Genomic DNA, 18,116 nt, shown 5'->3' with positions numbered 1-18,116 from the left:
GCATAAGGAAAAGCCATGTAATAATGAGCCTATGGGGCATTTAGCTGATTCTCCAACTTGGAAAAGTTTTGATGCAGCGCACCCTCTTTTTGCAACAGATCCACATAACATTAGACTTGGTTTAGCAAGTAATGGTTTTAACCCATTTGAAAATATAAGCACTTCTTATACTGTATGGGCAGTTGCATTAGTCCCTTATAACCTTCCACCATGGCTTTACATGAAGGATCAATATATCATGATGTCACTTTTTATTCCTAGTCCTAAAGCTCCTGGAAATGATATTGATGTATCCTTAGAACAATCGACTAATGAGGTAAAATGCCTTTTGGAGACTAGTGTAGAGGCATATGATGCACTTTCAAAGAGTAACTTTAAATTATGAGTAGCTCTCTTGTGAACCATTAATGGTTTTCTAGCCTATGGTAATTTGTCAGGATGGAGCACCAAAGGCAAGTAAGCATGCCCTATTTGCAATCTTGAAACATCTTCTCGCAGGCTTAAAATTGGGCATAAAACATGCTATCTTGGTCATTGCGGCTTCTTACCAACTATTCATTCTTGGAGGAAAAATGCTAAAGCATGTGATGGTACCAAAGAAATAGAAGTGTAGTAAAACAACTGTTAGGGATGATATTGTTGAACAATATAATTAATTTTCTCCGGTGAGGTTTAGTTATTTTCTAATAATTCTTTTTTGTTGTTTGTCATCTGTTTTTTCTAACTTTATTATTTCACTGAACTAGTCTATTTTGGTAAGGCTCTGAGGAAATGAAAATGTGGAAATGTTCTACTGTTTGGAAATTGGAGAGAAAAGAGTATGTTTTTTTCAACTCTCATATTGGAGAACACATACTGTGAGACATAATTTGGATGTCATGCATATTGCAAAAAATATTTGTGATAACATTATTAGGACTTTACTAAACATTGGGCGCAAGACAAAAGATACAATAAATACTCGTTTTGATTTTGAAGATATGGGTACATGTCCTAAGCTACATACAAATCCCACTAGTGATGGAAGGTATATGTTTCATCTTACATGCTATATATTTTCTAAAGATGAAAAATTAGCATTTTGTCAGTTTTTAAATGATCTAAAAGTTCCGGATGGCTATTCTTCAAATATTTCTTGATGTCTGATTCTTACTAAATGTAAGGTTGTTGGAATGAAATTTCATGATTGTCATGTATTTTTTCGTAAATATCTCCCTTTGACTACCTGTGATTTGTTGGGTAAAAAGGTGTGTAAAGCATTAATTGAATTTTGCACTTATTTATGAGAGTTATGTGCTAAAAGTTTGCATTTTAATGACTTAGAGAACTTGAAAAACCAATTCTGTTCATATTTTACAAGTTAGAGAAGTTATTTCGTGCATCATTTTTTAACATAATGATACATTTAACCATTCATCTTGTGAGTGAAGCTAAAGTTGCTGGGCCTATACAGTTCCAATGGATGTATCCTATAGAGCAATATTTGCATAGGCTTAAATCATATTTAAGAAATAAGGCACGTCCAAAAGGATCAATTACCGAGGCATATATTGTGCAAGAATGCATGCATTTTTATTCAAGGTATTTGCATGGAACTAAAACTAGATTAAATCATGTTGGAAGAAACAATGATGGAGTGATGTCCATTCACATTCTGTATTATAAGTTTTTTCACAAGTAGGTAAACCTTTGCTTGGATAAAAATATGATGAGCTAAGCTTAATAGAATAGGCTCTATCTACAATCTATGTCCTAGAAAATTGCAAAGAAATTAAAGAGTTTGTGAAGTAAGTCCCATAAATTTGTGAAATTAGTCACTTTATGTATTTTATTTATGTTTGATGCATTGTATATGGAATTACCGATATTTTAGTTATTTTTAATGTGAAACATGCATAAAGAAAAACTTTGGAGGCAAGATCCTAGAAATGTAAAAGAAACCAAAAAGAATTTCATCAGTGGTTCAAGAAATAAGTAGTTATTTGAATGTATAACTTTTATAAGTTATAATTTATATAACCTAAATGTTCAAATGGTTATTGCTTATAACAAGTCACCATGTTGCACGATGAAGGAAATGAAATGGTTAGTTCCCAATTATTGCATTTAGCTTATAGACCTGATAGGCGATTTAATCAATATAAAAGTTTCCTTATCAATAGTTGGAGGTTTAACACAAAGGATAAAGGCTTGCATCTGAAATCACAAAATAGTGGAATTTTTGTAAAAGGTGATGTGAGTACAGGAAATTTTGTTTATTTTTGGGTATTAACAGCTATCATATAATTAAATTATCAGGGAGGAAAAATTATTGATAAGTGGTTGTGTATTAGAAACACAAAGTATTCTTTTCTTACATTGAGCATTCCTTTTCTCTGATTTTATCACTCATGCATATGTATTTATGTTCTTTTGTTCATTTAGGGTTGTGGAGACAAGTATGGAAGAAATGAACCAAAAGTAGATTGTGGATGCATTTTGTTGATGAGAACCATGAAGACACAAGTTATGCTCAAAGACATGTGAGTGTGTGCCAACCTCTATTGTACTCAAGTGAATACATATATTGGAGAGGCACAAAGGTAGTCACACTCATGTGTTACGACTTGTGCGATGTTAGCAAGATCTTCATTAATGTGATTTTACTGAAGACGCAACATGATCTACCGCATGGATGTTTGCCCATTCATGTGGCCTCGATGACAAGTGTGGACTTAGGAGTATTTTGGCAAAGTACTATAGCAGCACTGTAGCAAATCGTTGTGGCAAAATTACTGTAGTAGTTACTATTAACAGCTCGTAGATACTCAATTTCAGGAGATTCACACGGGCCTGGGGAAATTCCACACGCCCATGTGGATGCCCGATTCTAGGCCTATTTAATGCGTGACTTCAAACATTTTGAAGAATCCTTTTCTCATCTTTTCCCCAATTTTGGAGGCGCTTGCGGCTAGGGTTTGGAGAGGCTTTGGCTAAGTTTTGGAGTGGTTCTATGGCCTTCAACATCGCGTTCCTTTTGAAGATAGTTAATGGGGGAGTTTTCATCGGCGTCGATCTGGCGAGGTGTGCCCTAGGCTTGACGAGGAAACCTTTGGAGAAGACGAGGTACTCCACAAGACCATCGATATGGGCTACAAGAGGGTTTTACTTATGGATTGCATGCTTTTACATTCAATTTCATTATTGATTGTATCTTTCTCCATTGAGAGCTAAACCCCTAGTGGGTGCCTGGACTTGTAAACTCTAGGATTATATTGTTTCATTGACCTTTATTATGTTTCTTTAATTGATGTTTTTAATTGAGTTCCAATCTTAAATGCTTGTTGAGTTGATTTTCCCTTAGAATGACACTAGGGATGAGAATCCATCTTGGTAGTCCTTTGTGGATGAGTGACACACCATGAGGGTTACACAAAGCAAGGTTGGAGAGGGTCGAGAGGGTGAGTCGAGAGTTAGCGAAACATCCCCTTTCCCTTCCGATGTGATTTATCCTACCTCCGCATTCTAAGAGTTCTTTGCGGTTACAATAGAGTGAAGTGCTAAGAGAGGAACTCTGCTGGAGCTTAGTTTCACAAGCAACAGAGTAAAGCATTGATGTAATCCTTAGTGCTGGACTTAATTGTATCTAGGGGTCTTTGTCCTGGACCAAAGGATTAGATGTATATTTTGGAATAGGGTTTATCACTTGAGGTCACTAGAGCTTCTTGCAACGCCACACAGTCTGAGGCACCAAGAGTATTTTTTTTTCCGGGCATAGTGTAGGGTTAGTCACAATTTACCTTAGGTTTAGGACAGTGTGTTATAGGATTTCCATGACTCATTAAACATCAGTTAGGAGACATAATTATTGGTCTTGTACTAGAAACAATAGTCCTAGGGAGAGCAATATCTGGGTGCCCCACTTTCTATCCATTGTCTCTCCTATTATTCTCTTGTGTCTCTTTCTTATTTTCTTTTATTTTTGTTTGCATTGATATTGTTCACACCATCCTTGAATCATCTTCATTATAGTTAAATAACAATCCTTGTGTTTTTTATCACTATTCCCTATGGATTCAACTACCCACTAACCAGGGTACTTTATTACTTCGACAACCTGTCCAGTTGTGGTACACACTCGCAAGGGGTGTGTCAAGTTTTTGGCGCCGTTACTGGGGAATATGTGTTTTGGAAACACTTTGCACTTTGCTATTTTAGCTATTCATCACTTGTTCTATTTCACACTTTCTTATTCTTCCATCGTTCTGATTTGTTTTCCTTTCTTTGGTTACAGCTCTAGGTTATGACCCGAAGAAATCCTTTGACATTGGTTGAAGGTGATCCGGACATTGGAAGAAGAATTCATAGAAGGGGAAAAGAACCTGTGTAAGAATAGTCTAATCAAGCTGAAAAAGAAGTTGAAGGGTCTGATAATATGGGAGAACAAAATGAGCAGCAGAGGACACTCTCGGATTATGCCAGACTTGCAGTTCTTGGCACGTAGTCTAGTATTGTACGGCCACCGATTATAGCTCAGAATTTTGAGCTTAAGCCGGGCTTCATCCAGATGTTACAGCAGTTAACATAGTTTAATGGTTTGGCCGATGAGTATCCAAACAATCACATTGAGAACTTTTTGGAAGTGTGCAACATGTTGAAGATTAATGGTGTTACGGATGATGCCATCAAGTAAAGGGACTTCCCATTTTCCTTAAAAGGAAGAGCAAAGTAATGGCTACATTCATTACCTAGAGCATCGATTACCACATGGGAGGAGATCGTAGAAGCTTTTCTTACCTGATATTTCCCTCCCAGAAAATCTGCGAAGCTTGGGAATGAAATTTCTTCTTTTGTGCAAACGAAATTGGAGTCTCTTTTTGAGACATGGGATAGGTTCAAGGAGCTCCTGCGGAAATGTCCTCAATATGGGTTCCCCGAGTGTATGATTATTCTGACTTTCTATAGTTGGTTGAACCCAACATGAAGTAGTTACTTGATGCTGCAGTAGGAGGTACCTTAGGAAGTAAAACCCCCGAAGAAGCCTGACATCTCATCGAAGAAATGGCTATGAACAGTTATCAGTGGAACATAGAGGACAGAAAATAAGGTAACGAGACTTTATGAGATTGATGCAGTCACATCATTGGCGGCTCAAGTCGAGTCATTGAGCAAGAGGTTAGACACCCTAACTTCTCCTAGAGTGGTGGTATATCCTCAGTAGAATAGGTGGATTTTGTAGGCAATGCAATGAGTGGGCAAGGAAATCCATATAGCAACACCTATAATCCATGGTGGAGGAGCCACCCAAACCTTTCTTGCGAGTAATTAAGGGAAAGAGAAGACTATGGCACCACCTAGTTTCCAACAACAACAACAAGCCCCGAACATGGAGAATAGAGTTTCAGGATTGGAAAACTGGATGACTAATTTAGAGAAGGCTTTGACTAAGTTCATTTCATCATCGGATACAAGATTTCAATCGGTTGAAGCCACACTTTCGCAAGCACACCACTTCATTACACAACTTGGAAATTCAAATGGGCCAAATTGTGAAGTCACTTTCGGAAAGACCTCAAGGGAGTTTACCTAGCAACACGGAGACAAACCCAAGAGAACATGTGAAGGTGATCACTTTGAGAAGTGGTTGTGAAGTTGAGGATAGGCTCCCGAGTAAGAAGACTAATGTTGAGTCACCCGATGTCATGTCGGCTGAAGAAATAGTAAAAGAGAAGAAGGTGGCACCCACATCTCACAAGCCAAGAATACCTTACCCTTCATGGTTGAAGAACGACCAAAATGATGAGCAATAAAAAAAGTTCTTGGGTCTATTCAAGCAGTTGCACATTAACATTCCATTTGTAGAGGCGTTGTCTCAAATGCCTCATTATGCAAAGTTTCTCAAGGACCTCTTGACCAATAAGAGGAAGTTGAAGGAGAGTACATTTGTGATTCTAGATGCTTCATGTTCGGTGGTGTTGCAAAAAATATTTTTGAACAAGAAGAAGGACCCCAGAAGCTTTATCATTCCATGTAACATTGGTAATTTGGGTGAAGAAAAGACATTGACGGATTCAAGGGCTAGCATCAACGTCATGACTTATACTTTCTTTCATAAGCTAGGCTTGAGAGAACCTAGGCTCACTCGGATAACATTTTAATTGGCGAATCGAACAGTTAGGCATCCGAGGGGCATCATTGAAGACGTACTTGTGAAAGTTGACAAGTACATATTTTCTGTAGAATTTATAGTGTTGGATGTTGATGAGGATGTCGATGTTCTACCAATATTTGGGAGGCCTTTCTTGTGCACTTCCAAGGCTCTTATTGATATGGACGGCGGAGAGTTTACTTTACGAGTTGGTGATGACAAGTTGACATACTGCCTCACCAAAGCCATGTGATATTCTCTTGATTTTGATGATACTCTTTACTTTCTTGACACTATTGATGAGTTAATTGAAGAATACATGTAGGAAATTATGTTTCCAAACCCATATGAATGGGTGCTAGATCAAGAAGTTGAGAACGAAGAAGTCATATCACTTGGTCTAGAGGACAAGATACAACCAACCACGGGGATCATAAAGAAGATGATCCAAAAGATAAAGCGAGCAAGGAGATACCACAAGAAGTGCTCCTAGGCTAATGGGGATGTGTAAGGACGGAATAAGGGTGACGAACCCATGTGTGGTAACAAGCTCGATAACTCCCCCTCTACCTTGAAAAGATTATGTTCATCATGCTTTCAAGTTGTCGGTAAGAGGGAAACCATCATTTATGAGCCCCCGTGAGGTAAGAAGAGGTAAGTCAAGCTTAGTGACGTTAAACAAGCGCTTCTTGGGAGGCAACCCAAGTCTTTACTATTTTTCTAGGTTTTAGTTTAATACTTGCATGAATCAGAGATTTAGTGTTGGTGTCTTAATATTTTACATGCTTTTGTTGTGTTTTTCTCATGGATTATTGGTGTTTTCATGTGCTTAACTATGATTGGCAAAGTTTCTTGGTTGTTTGAGCATTTTATCCATGATTCTCTGGCTAGTTGTTCATAATATATACAGGCTCTGTATGTGTATAAGTGTGCAGAAATTTTCTACAGAGTCTGTGATTTTTCTAAGTCATCTAGAGAAGACACATGGCCGTGTGAAATTTTCACACGGGCGTGTGTCTCCGTTCAGAGCTCATCCTAAGAGGACACAGGGGCATGTGTCTGTCCCTGTGAATGGCCTTGTGACAGTCACAAGCCCACGGGTAATTTTCACACATGCGTGTGTTTCTCTGCAGAGTTCTCAAACTCCATCCCGAGAAGACATAGGCACATGTGAATGCCCCTGTGGATAACCCTGTGAATGGCAATAGCTTGTGTATTAGCAATACTAAGTATTCTTTTTTTGTATTGAGCATTACTTTTCTCAGATTTTATCACTCATGCATGTGTATTTATATTCTTTTATGCATTTAGGTTTGTGGAGACAAGTATGGAAGAAATGAACCAAAGTAGATTGTGCATGCATTTTGTTGATGAGATCTTGGAGTGAACAACTATGAAGACACAAGTTGTGTTCAAAGACATGTAAGTGTATGCCAACCTCCATTGGGCTCAAGCGCATACATATATTGGCGGGGCACAAAGGCAGTCACACTCATGTGTTCTGACTTGTGCAATGCTAGCAAGATCTTCGTCAATGTGATTTTATTGAAGATGTAACATGATCTACGACATGGATGTCTGTCTGTTCATGTGGACTCGATGATAAGTGTGGCTTCGAGAGTATTTTGGCGAAGTATTGTAGCAGTCACTGTAGCAAATCAATGTAGCAAAATTACTGTAGTAGTTACCATTAACAGCTCACGAAAACTCAATTTCTAGAGATTCACAGGGGCGTGTGGATGCCTGATTCCAGCCATATTTAAGCCGTGACTTGAAACGTTTTGAAGAATTATTTTCTCATTTTTTCCCCAACTTTGGAGGCGCTTGTGGCTAGAGTTTGGAGAGGCTTTGGCTAGGTTTTTGGAGTGGTTCTATGGCCTTCAACATCGCGTTCCTTCAGAAGATAGTTATTGGGGAAGCTTTCATCAGCGTCGATTCGGTGAGGTGTACCCTAGGCTTGATGAGGGAATCTTTGGAGAAGACAAGGCTACTCCACAAGACCATCGATATGGACTACAAGGGGGTTTTACTTATGGATTACATGCTTTTACATTCGATTTCATTATTTATTATATCTTGCTCCATGGAGAGATAGACCCTAGTGGGTGCTTGGACTTGTAAACCTAGGATGATATTGTTTCATTAACCTTTTATTATGTTTCTTTACTTGATGTTTTTAATTGAGTTCTAATCTTAAATGCTTGTAGAGTTGATTTTCCCTTAGAGTGACACTAGAATTGGTAAACTATCTTGGTCATCTTTGTGGATGAGTGACACGCCATAAGGGTTAGACAAAGTAAGGTTGGAGAGGATCGAGTGGATGAGTCGAGAGGTAGCGGAACGTCCCCTTTCCCTTTCAATGTGATTTATCCTACCTCCGCATTCCAAGAGTTCTTTGCGGTTACAATAGAGTGAAGTGCTATGAGAGGAACTCCACTGGGCTTAGTTGCACAAGCAATCGAGTGAAGCGTTGAAGTAATCATTAGTGCTTTGGGACTTAATTGTAACTAGGGGTCTTTCACCTAGACCAAAGGGTTATATCTATATTAGGCAATAAGGTTTATCACTTGGGGTCCCTAGAGCTTCTTGCAACCCCACAAAGTGTGAGGCGTCGAGAGTATTCCTTTCCACCAGGGCATATTGTGGGGTTAGTTATGGTTGACCTTAGGTTTAGGACCGTGTGTTATAGGATTTCCATGACTCATTAAATATTTAGTTAGGAGACATAATGATTGGTCTTGCTTGCACTTGAAACAATAGTCCTAGGGAGAGCAATGTCTGGGTGCCCTATTTCTATCTATTGCCTTTCCTATTATTCTCTTGCGTCTTTTTCTTATTTTCTTTTATTTCTGTTTACATTGATATTGTTCACACCACTCTTGAATCATCTTCATCATAGTTAAATATCAATTCTTGTGTTTCTGATCACTATTCACTATGGATACCACTACCAACTCACCAGGGTACTTTATTACTTCGACAACCCGTGGACTTACGGTATGCACTCGGAAGGGGTGTGTCAATTATCATTTTATTTAAGGCTGGCTAGTGGGATGTATATCATAATGGAGGATTCAATGTGGATAAGTTTGGGTTTCCTATGGTCAACTTCACATGTGAGTTGAAAACTAATGAACTGTATGTTTTGGCTTCTCAAGCTGAACAAGTTTACTATGTAAGAGATATTAAGGAGCCTAATTGGCAGGTTGTTGTCAAAACAAAACTTCATGATTTGAATGATCTTCCTGATGATGATATTGGAGATGAGGCATGCCATGAAAATGAAAATTTTGGCTTTGCACTTCATAGAGCTACTTCAGACAATGACAATGATGTCATATCTTTGGATAGATTTCATTTAGAAGGTACAACTATTGATGTAAATCCATTAAACATTAGCATTATGGGAGCTAAAGAAGAAGAAGATGAATATGAGACAAATAAAGATACTTTTATCATTGATGATGATTGCGCTTTGTGGGAAATTTATTTTTTTATTTTTGGAACAATTCTCTGAATAGTCCTTCTACTTTTTCAAACATGCCCTTTGGGTACCTATACTTAAAACAGTAACCTTTTAGTCCAACTACTAATTAAATTGAGACATGTTAGTCCCTGGTAATGTTAGGGTTTAGGGTTTAGAAGGACTAATATGGCTCAATATAAGCAGTAGTGGGACTAAAAGGTTACGGTTTTAAGTATAAGGACCCAAAAGGCACATTTCAAAAAGTAGAGGGACTATGCAGAAAATTAAACCTTAATTTTTGAGTATGTAAACACTTTTGTTTAATGTTTTGGAACATGATTTTCACTATATTTAAGCATCTGCATATTATTTTTTACAAATTGATTCAAATAATCTTAAAAAACTTATAATTTTGGAACTATTTATGAAAATTTAATGTTTGATTCTTTGGATTTTTTTCTTTGAAAATAATATTATTTAGTCATTTTTCTTACAAATTAGTATATATAATTCTAAAAAAATTATAATTTTAGAACAAAATATTTATAAAATTTTATTCTTTGCTTCTTGAAATTATAAATTGAGTTATACGGCAAAAGGTTTTATTTACAAAAATTTATTATTTGGCTTTTGAGTTTCAATAAATTAACATAAATATAGCATAAAAAATATTTTTACAAAAATATTTATGAAACTATATTGTTTGTGTCTTCCACTTTTAATTGTCTCTCAATGAAAATAAACACCCTGGCGTCGTGTCGGTAAAGAGACACCAAACGATATATCGAATCATAAATGTTATATATGTTATTTTATTTTTATCTTTATAGGCTCTTCCATTCTTCATAGAGGCAAGCCTCTATTATTAATTACCCTAGACTGAAATCTTGGGAACCTCCGATTAAGGGCACGAGTACAGGTAAAGGCAAGAAAATTTGCAAATTATAAATTTTATTATATATATATTTATTACATCATTTATATGTGGACAAATAACTTATATATTTATATATATCATATATTGCTGCCATTGCCTGTGCCTTGTAGCTGCGTTATATGCCTCGCTACTGTTTGAGATATACATCTCATTACTACCTTCGAATTTTCATATTTATTTTTAGAAATTACCACTGCCTCGAGATAAGCACTTTATCACTGTTTCCGAATGGATATTTTTATCATTGTTTCGGAATGAGTTCACCTCATTGGATTGCTGATGCATCAATTTCACATCGCTTGAATTTGAGACATCTTAAGTTGGGTTAATATATAGTAAGCTCAAAAGTTACAAAGCATGTGCAACAGTACATCATTAAATATAGTCAAGGAATATAAATGAAGGAATCAACATGTCCATACATCCTCAAACGTATATATGTGTTAATTATAAGTACCCATCTCACACATGATCACTCTAATATATCATTTCATATATATATATATATATATTAATACATATATACATATATATATATATCCATGCTTATCCCATATGCATGCACACAATAGCATGCTTCTCATTTTTTTTCTCTTTTGTTTTTAATTTTTTTTAGTTTATTATATTATATTATATATATATATATATATTTAAAATTAAGGGGCTTTCATCATTTCATATATACAATTGTTCTCACATGAGTGTATATGCATACATGGACAATGGTGGGTCCCATGTTCCTTGATTATATATGGAAACAATTTTTTAAAAATTCAACAACTATCTAAATCCATTCATGGATTGCTGCAAGGGTTTCTTCACTGTGATTCCAATGTACTGTTGTGCAAGTGGATAGGACCTGTAGCTGTTGTTAAAATAAAAAAATCTTTAAATCGATCCACACTTTTTGATAAAATAAAATCACCAAGCCATCTATTGCAGTCGACATAGTCGTAATGAACATAAGCCATGAACATAGGAAACTGCACATTTTTGGTGGGGAATTTTGATGGGAGATCCGTTCATGTAAAAGATTTCTCCACATATGTCCAAAACTCTTTCATTAAAAAAATCTTTACAGTAGTATCCATACCATAACTTGCTATCCGGTAAAGATCAAAAGGATGGAAATCAACACTAAAAACTTCATTGCGATGACCACCTTCTCCATCAAATATAAGAATGTGAATCCCCGTATGAACATTCCATAACCGAACAAATTCATCCTTTCTTACAGACACCACAAGTGAAGCTTTTAATGCTTGAGTCCTCATCTCATTTATTGAGTATCCATGGCCAACAAATTCTTGTCAATATTATCATCGCCAGCATTAATAACATGAATTATACCACGGCTTCCACCAGCCACAAAGAATGGAGTCCCAAACATGCTATTGTGTCATTGATGGCTTCTTTCAGGTTGATAGTTGAATCAATAATAGTAAAGTCAATAAGCTTTGAATGATTGTTTTATCTTTCATACTAACATTCTCAAAGTCCCACCTTTTTTTTATTTTATATAGTGGGAACATTAGCACTCAACTGTGAATAGTAAAAAATTAAACACAACCAGCGTTCATCCAACAAAACTACTATACAAACATCCCTAGATGGAAATATTAATCAAAGCAGCAACTATTAAGACATTTGAGCCAGCACATGTATTATCTTCTAATGTCCCTTGTTGTACCATATTGTTGCTGGGTGTATCGACTCTTGCTGGCTGAAGACCCAATGTACATTAAACCTTGTTTATCTCAATCATTGTATGAGTTTCCTAAATTGTCAATTATAAACTCTTTAATTAAGATTCATGGATTAATTGGTTGGGCACAAAAAATAAATAAGTGCTTTTATGAAAACTATATAGGAAGACAAAAGTGGAGCACAAATTCCTTAAACATAGAAGATTGATACCCCTCTGACAATGTATCAATTGAAAACTATCAACATCCCCTACTTTGTTTGGTTACCATCTTTGAGTGAACTGCATGAATCAATGTCACCTAAATTTGTGATTTTGAATCTTTACCATAATCACTGTCATATCTATTACTCCTTGCATACTGTCTAGAACATTCATGTTTTAAAATTAAGAAACGATGCCATCATTCATAGACATTCAACCAACTTATTTGAGGCAGTGTTTGTCTGCTACTGTGAAACGCTCCTCAGGACTTCCATAGCTTTGGCAACTTTTACTTTTAGGCCATCAGGAGATTCCAGCATATGCAATCCTTCAATTTGGTTCACCTTCAAAGACATGCCTTTAACTTTTACTGCTTGATCACGTTAGAGTTTTGCCAAGCATCATTCACACGCATGCCAGTGTTTGCATGCATTTGCAAGTGCCGATGCCAATACACCAATAGGAATGGACTGTGAAATGCCACCATAAGTCATCATCTTTAGTTGCTCTGGTTTCCTCAAAGGAAAATGATTTTTTTAGTAACTGTCTTGAATGCGGATCAACAGTGTTCTTCATACTTTACAACGATGTCATCTTTGGTGGCAGCAGAGACATGCCCATTATCATCTCGCTGGTACCGTTATCGGTGCCATAGTGCATTAATCATTCACTTCCTTACACATGACCTCTTGCATCATCACAAAGACTTCATGCGTAAACACTGTATTGTTCTTATCATCAACATCTTCAGCCTTATGATATTTATCGAATGGATCAGATTAGTCTGTAATTGGTGAGGAAAGAGTGAAAGAAGTCTCTGGATCATCATCCGGTAATGAAGAAAAGATGAGTTATAACAGCACCACTGGGCAATAGATCTTAGACCCACCCGTCTTGTTATCCAAAACGCTGAGATTTGACTCAGATGGGCTGCCAGGAATTTCACTGCCATTCATTCATTTCAGCATGGAGTTTTATTGATTCTTAATCATATTGTTGGTTCGGCTAGAGAACATTCATGTGATCATTGCCTATCGATTGTCGAATAGAGCATGTGCGCCGATGATGATGGTATGCTCATTGGGAGTGAACAGCCAGTGCTCCACATCCGGCGAAAGCTGGCTACACTATCGGAGCAAGTATGACTTGCCAAAATGTCTAGTTATTGAGTTGCTTAATTATCGACGACCAGCAACATTATGGTCTTCTGGTGTAGCATCTTTGATAAGTGCTTGTGTATTAGTAATACGAAGTATTCTTTTCTTACGATGAGCATTACTTTTATCAGTTTTTAGCGCTAATACATGTGTATTTGTGATACTTTCGTGCATGTAGGTTTGTGAAGCTAAATATTAAGAAAAAAAGCCCAAGTAGATCATGAATGCACTATTTGGTGGAATCTTGGAAGGAACAAATGTGAAGACACAAGTTAGGTTCGAAGATATGTGAATGTGTGCCAACCTCCATGTATTCAAGCAATTAAAATGAGTTGGAGGGCATGAAGGCAGTCGTATTTGCGTATCCCAACTTATGCATGGATAGTAAGATCTTTACTTGTGAGGCTTTTTATTCAAGAAGTGTCACGATCTACGGCATAGACGTGTGCCCGTTTATATTGCCTCGATGAAAAGTGTGGAATCGGTAGTGTTTTGGCAGAGAGCACTGTAGCAGGTGATGTAGCAAATCACTATAGTAACGACTGTAGCAGTTACTATTCATAGCCGGCCAAAAATCAAGATTCCAAAGAATCCACACGGGCGTGTGAAAAATCCACAGGCCCGTGTAGATGCCTGATTCCAGCTCTATTTATGTCGCGATTCAGCCCGATTTTGGGGGTTATCTTTCATCCTTCTCTCCAATTTTTCTCGATCTTTTGGGAGGTCGTTGGCTAGGGTTTAGAGAGGTTTTCGGTAAGTCTTTGGAGTGGTCCTACGGATTTGACACCGCGCTTCTCTTGGATGAAGGCTATTGGGGTAGCTTTCGTCGACACCTATCCGGCGAGGTGTGCCCTAGGCCAGATAAGGGGACCTTTGGAGAAGAAGAGGCTACTCCACAAGACCATTGACATGAATACCGAGGGGGTGTTTCTATGGATTACTTGTTTTACTTTCAATTTCATTATTGATTGTATCTTGCTCCATTGAGAGCTAAACCCCTAGTCGGTACTTGGATTTTGTAAACTCTAGGATGTTTTTGTTTCATTGATCTTTTTTTATGATTTCCTTAATTGATGTCTCTAATTGAGTTCTAATCTTGAATGCTTATTGAATAATTTCTCCCTTAGAGTGACACTAGGGTTGAGAGACCATCTTGGTAACCTTTGTGGATGACTAGGGTTGAGAGACCATCTTGGTAACCTTTGTGGATGACTAGGGTTGAGAGACCATCTTGGTAACCTTTGTGGATGAGTGACACACCATGAGGGTTAGACAAACCAAGGTTCGAGAAGGTCGAGAGGGTGAATCGAGAGGTAGCGGAGCGTCCCCTTTTCCTTCCGATGTGATTTATCCTACCACCACATTTCAAGAGTTTTTTGCAGTCATAGTAGAGTGAAGGGCTAAGGGATGAACTCCGCTGGGGCTTAGTTATGCGAGCAACAGAGTGAAGCATTGAAGTAACTTTAGCTACTGGGGCTTAATTGTGACTAGGGATCTTTCGCTAGACCAAAGGGTTAGGTCTACAGATAGAAATAGGGTTTATCACCTGGAATCTTTAGAGTGTCTTGCAACTTTACACATTGTGAGGTGTTGAGACTATTTGATTTCTCCACTGGGGCATAATGTAGAGTTAGTCATAGTTGACCTTAGGTTTGGGACCGTGTATTTAAGGATGCCCATGACTCATTAAGCATCAATTAGGAGACATAATAGTTGATCTTGCACTTGAAACGTTAGTCCTAGGGGGAGCATTGTTCAAGTACCCCAATTCTAACGATTGCCTTTCCTCTCACTTATTTGTGCCTCTCATTCTTGTTTCTTTTATTTCTTTTTACATTACATTTCATCAACATAATCATTGTTCATCTGCACTTGGTTAAGTAGCAATCTTATTATTTTTATTCCCTACTCGTTGTGGATATTATACCCCACTCACATGGGATTTATTACTTTGAAAAACCCGTGCACTTGCGGGTTACACACAAGGGGCATTGTCAATCTTCTTCCTTCTTTCTCCAATCATTATCCATGTCAACATCAACGAGCACCTGCAGTGGCGGGACGACCATAATCTTCACTTCTTTATCCATTTACGGTGGTTGGGAAACATGATATCAGCAATGATGATAGTGAGGAGCAACATCAGTAGAAGCAATGACAACATACATTATCGGCAACAGGCAATGACGGAAGTAATGGCGACAGCAGCGATGATGGTTACAGCAACAGCAGTAACATTAGCAACAACATAAAGCAATGGCGGCATCATCCAGATGGCAGATGATGCAGAAGGCATTTGGTGGAAGCGAAAGAACGATGGCATCATGCAAAGACAGGTGACAACAACGAGATCGTGTAACAGACGATGGCGGTAAGTCAATAGGCAGTAGCGGTGTAGGCGACTGCAGCAAGCTTATATATAAACATACATTTGGTAGAGAGAGCACCTTCTTTTTCTTTCTTCTCCTTCGCTTTCTTCTTTTTCTTTGTTCGTCCTCCATCTTCTCTTTTTTTTCGTATTCGTTTGCCTATCCTTCCTTTTAAAACATGAAGCTGCCCTCGTCGTGGATGATCAATCGTGGGGATTGTTGTGATCTCGGAGTCACCACGACAAGCACCCCACACGTTTTATTGACCACAACCAACACATGTCCCACTTTCTCTTTTTTTTTATTATTATATTATTTTCTTTTGGGAAAATTACTGTTTACCCCTCATAAATTTCAAATATTCCTAAACAGCTCCTCCAACTTTGGCAAACCCCGAACAACCCTTCCGTTATTGTTTAAGTCCCCTTTTACCCCCTTATCGTTCACGTCAAATGGGTACATGTTATGAAATTCCATTTTTGCCCTTGAAAATGTTGGGAAAAAATCGCCCAATCACATCATTTTCGACGTTTATACATACAATTTAGCATTTGTTTTTGGCCTTTCTGCTTGCTTTTTGTCAAATAAAGTTTAGAAGGCTCATCACCTCTTCTTCTTCTTCTCCTCATTTAGTTTATTCGATTTGAGTTCTGCTGGTTTCCTGATATGGTGAGAATTTCTTCGATTCGAGTGCTAATGTTGATGGCCCTGACTTCTTGAGAATCGGTATTAGATGAGATATGTGACCGAGGGGTCTCAATGTTTCCCGTGTCAAGGTGAAGTTTATCACATCCGATGGATATAAAATGGTTTGTCCAATAGAAAACGAGGTTGATTTCCAAACGGATGTGTCATGCATACTCCATCTTCAAATGTGTTATAGTCGATCTTGTTGTTGAAACAGACGATGTGCCATTGTTGAATCCTATTGAAAATAAGTTCCTTTCGTTGTAAAGTTTTTCTCTTTTATGTTTTATCTACTGGTATAAGTTAATTATTATTTAATTGTGTAAGTCTATGTTTAAATATATTACATTTAAATTTAAACATTATCTTCTCAGTTTAATTTATTCTGTCTCTGTTTAAATATTTGGTATGTTCTTCTTCTTCTTCTTCTTCTTCTCCTCCTAATTTGGTATGTTCGATTTGAGTTCTACATGTTTATTATGGAGAGTTTTAATGGTATTGCTACATACAACGGGTAGGGACAAGTGCTAATGTTCACGGCACTGACTTTTGAGAATCTGTGTTAGCTTAGATATATGAGCGATGGGGTCTCAATGTTTCCCATGTCAGGGTGAAGTATATCACACCCTATGGATATAGAATGGTTTGTCCAATAGAAAACGATGTTGACTTCCAGCTGATGTGTCACGTGTACTCCATCTTCAAATGCGCTGTAATCGATCTTGTTGTCGAGATAGACGATGTGGCATTGTCGAATCCTATTGAAAATAAGTTTTTCTCGTTGTAAGATTCTTCTCTTTTATGTTTATTTTGCGGTATAAGTTAATTATTGTTTAACTGTGCAAGTCTATGTTTAAATATATTACGTTTCCATTTAATCATTGTCTTCTCCGTTTAATTTATGTTGTCACTATTTAAATATTTCAATTAAAGTTTATATTTTTAATTTATCATTTAAACACTTTATGTCTCTGCTTAAAATGTTGATCTTTTTCATTTAAACTGAAGTGTTGGCAGGAATTTGGATTTTGCGAGCGCTCCCGCTCCACCCCATGGCGACCTTGACGGTGTGGGATGCCTTCCTTCCTCATTAGATAATTCTGAAGTGTTTTCATTGGATATCGGATAACATTTTGAAGGTGTTGAACATTTCAGGGATGTATTTCGAAATTTTGCAATCAAACGAAATTTGGACTTCAAATTCATAAAGAACAAAAAACACAGGGTGACTGTGGAATGCGATGCCGAGGTTGTCAATGGCGCCTTCATGCATCGAAAAAATATAATAAAAATACTTTCAGAATCAAGACAATCAACCCGTCATACAGTTGCGGTAGTGGAATAGGATCGGCGTCACATCCGAAAATGTCCAAAAAATGGGTAAGCGCATGAGTGATTCAAAAGCTCAAGGACCGGCCCTTATACAAAGCCATCGATATTCAGAAGGACATGTTACGGGAACAT

The 18,116-nt window shown here is 37.4% G+C and overlaps 1 non-coding gene across 1 annotated transcript; it reads right to left on the bottom strand.

Annotated features, from left to right (window-relative positions):
• Nucleotides 1-4,804: 4,804 nt before the first annotated feature.
• Nucleotides 4,805-4,911, bottom strand: LOC120266613. Its single transcript, XR_005538211.1, has one exon. It is a non-coding gene; the product is annotated as a small nucleolar RNA R71 (small nucleolar RNA).
• Nucleotides 4,912-18,116: the final 13,205 nt, after the last annotated feature.

This window comes from Dioscorea cayenensis, chromosome 1 (genome assembly GCF_009730915.1).
Source record: "Dioscorea cayenensis subsp. rotundata cultivar TDr96_F1 chromosome 1, TDr96_F1_v2_PseudoChromosome.rev07_lg8_w22 25.fasta, whole genome shotgun sequence".
Classification (NCBI taxonomy): Eukaryota; Viridiplantae; Streptophyta; class Magnoliopsida; order Dioscoreales; family Dioscoreaceae; genus Dioscorea; species Dioscorea cayenensis.
The sequence above is the reverse complement of the archived record's forward strand: the minus strand, read 5'-3'. Positions and strand labels throughout refer to the sequence as shown.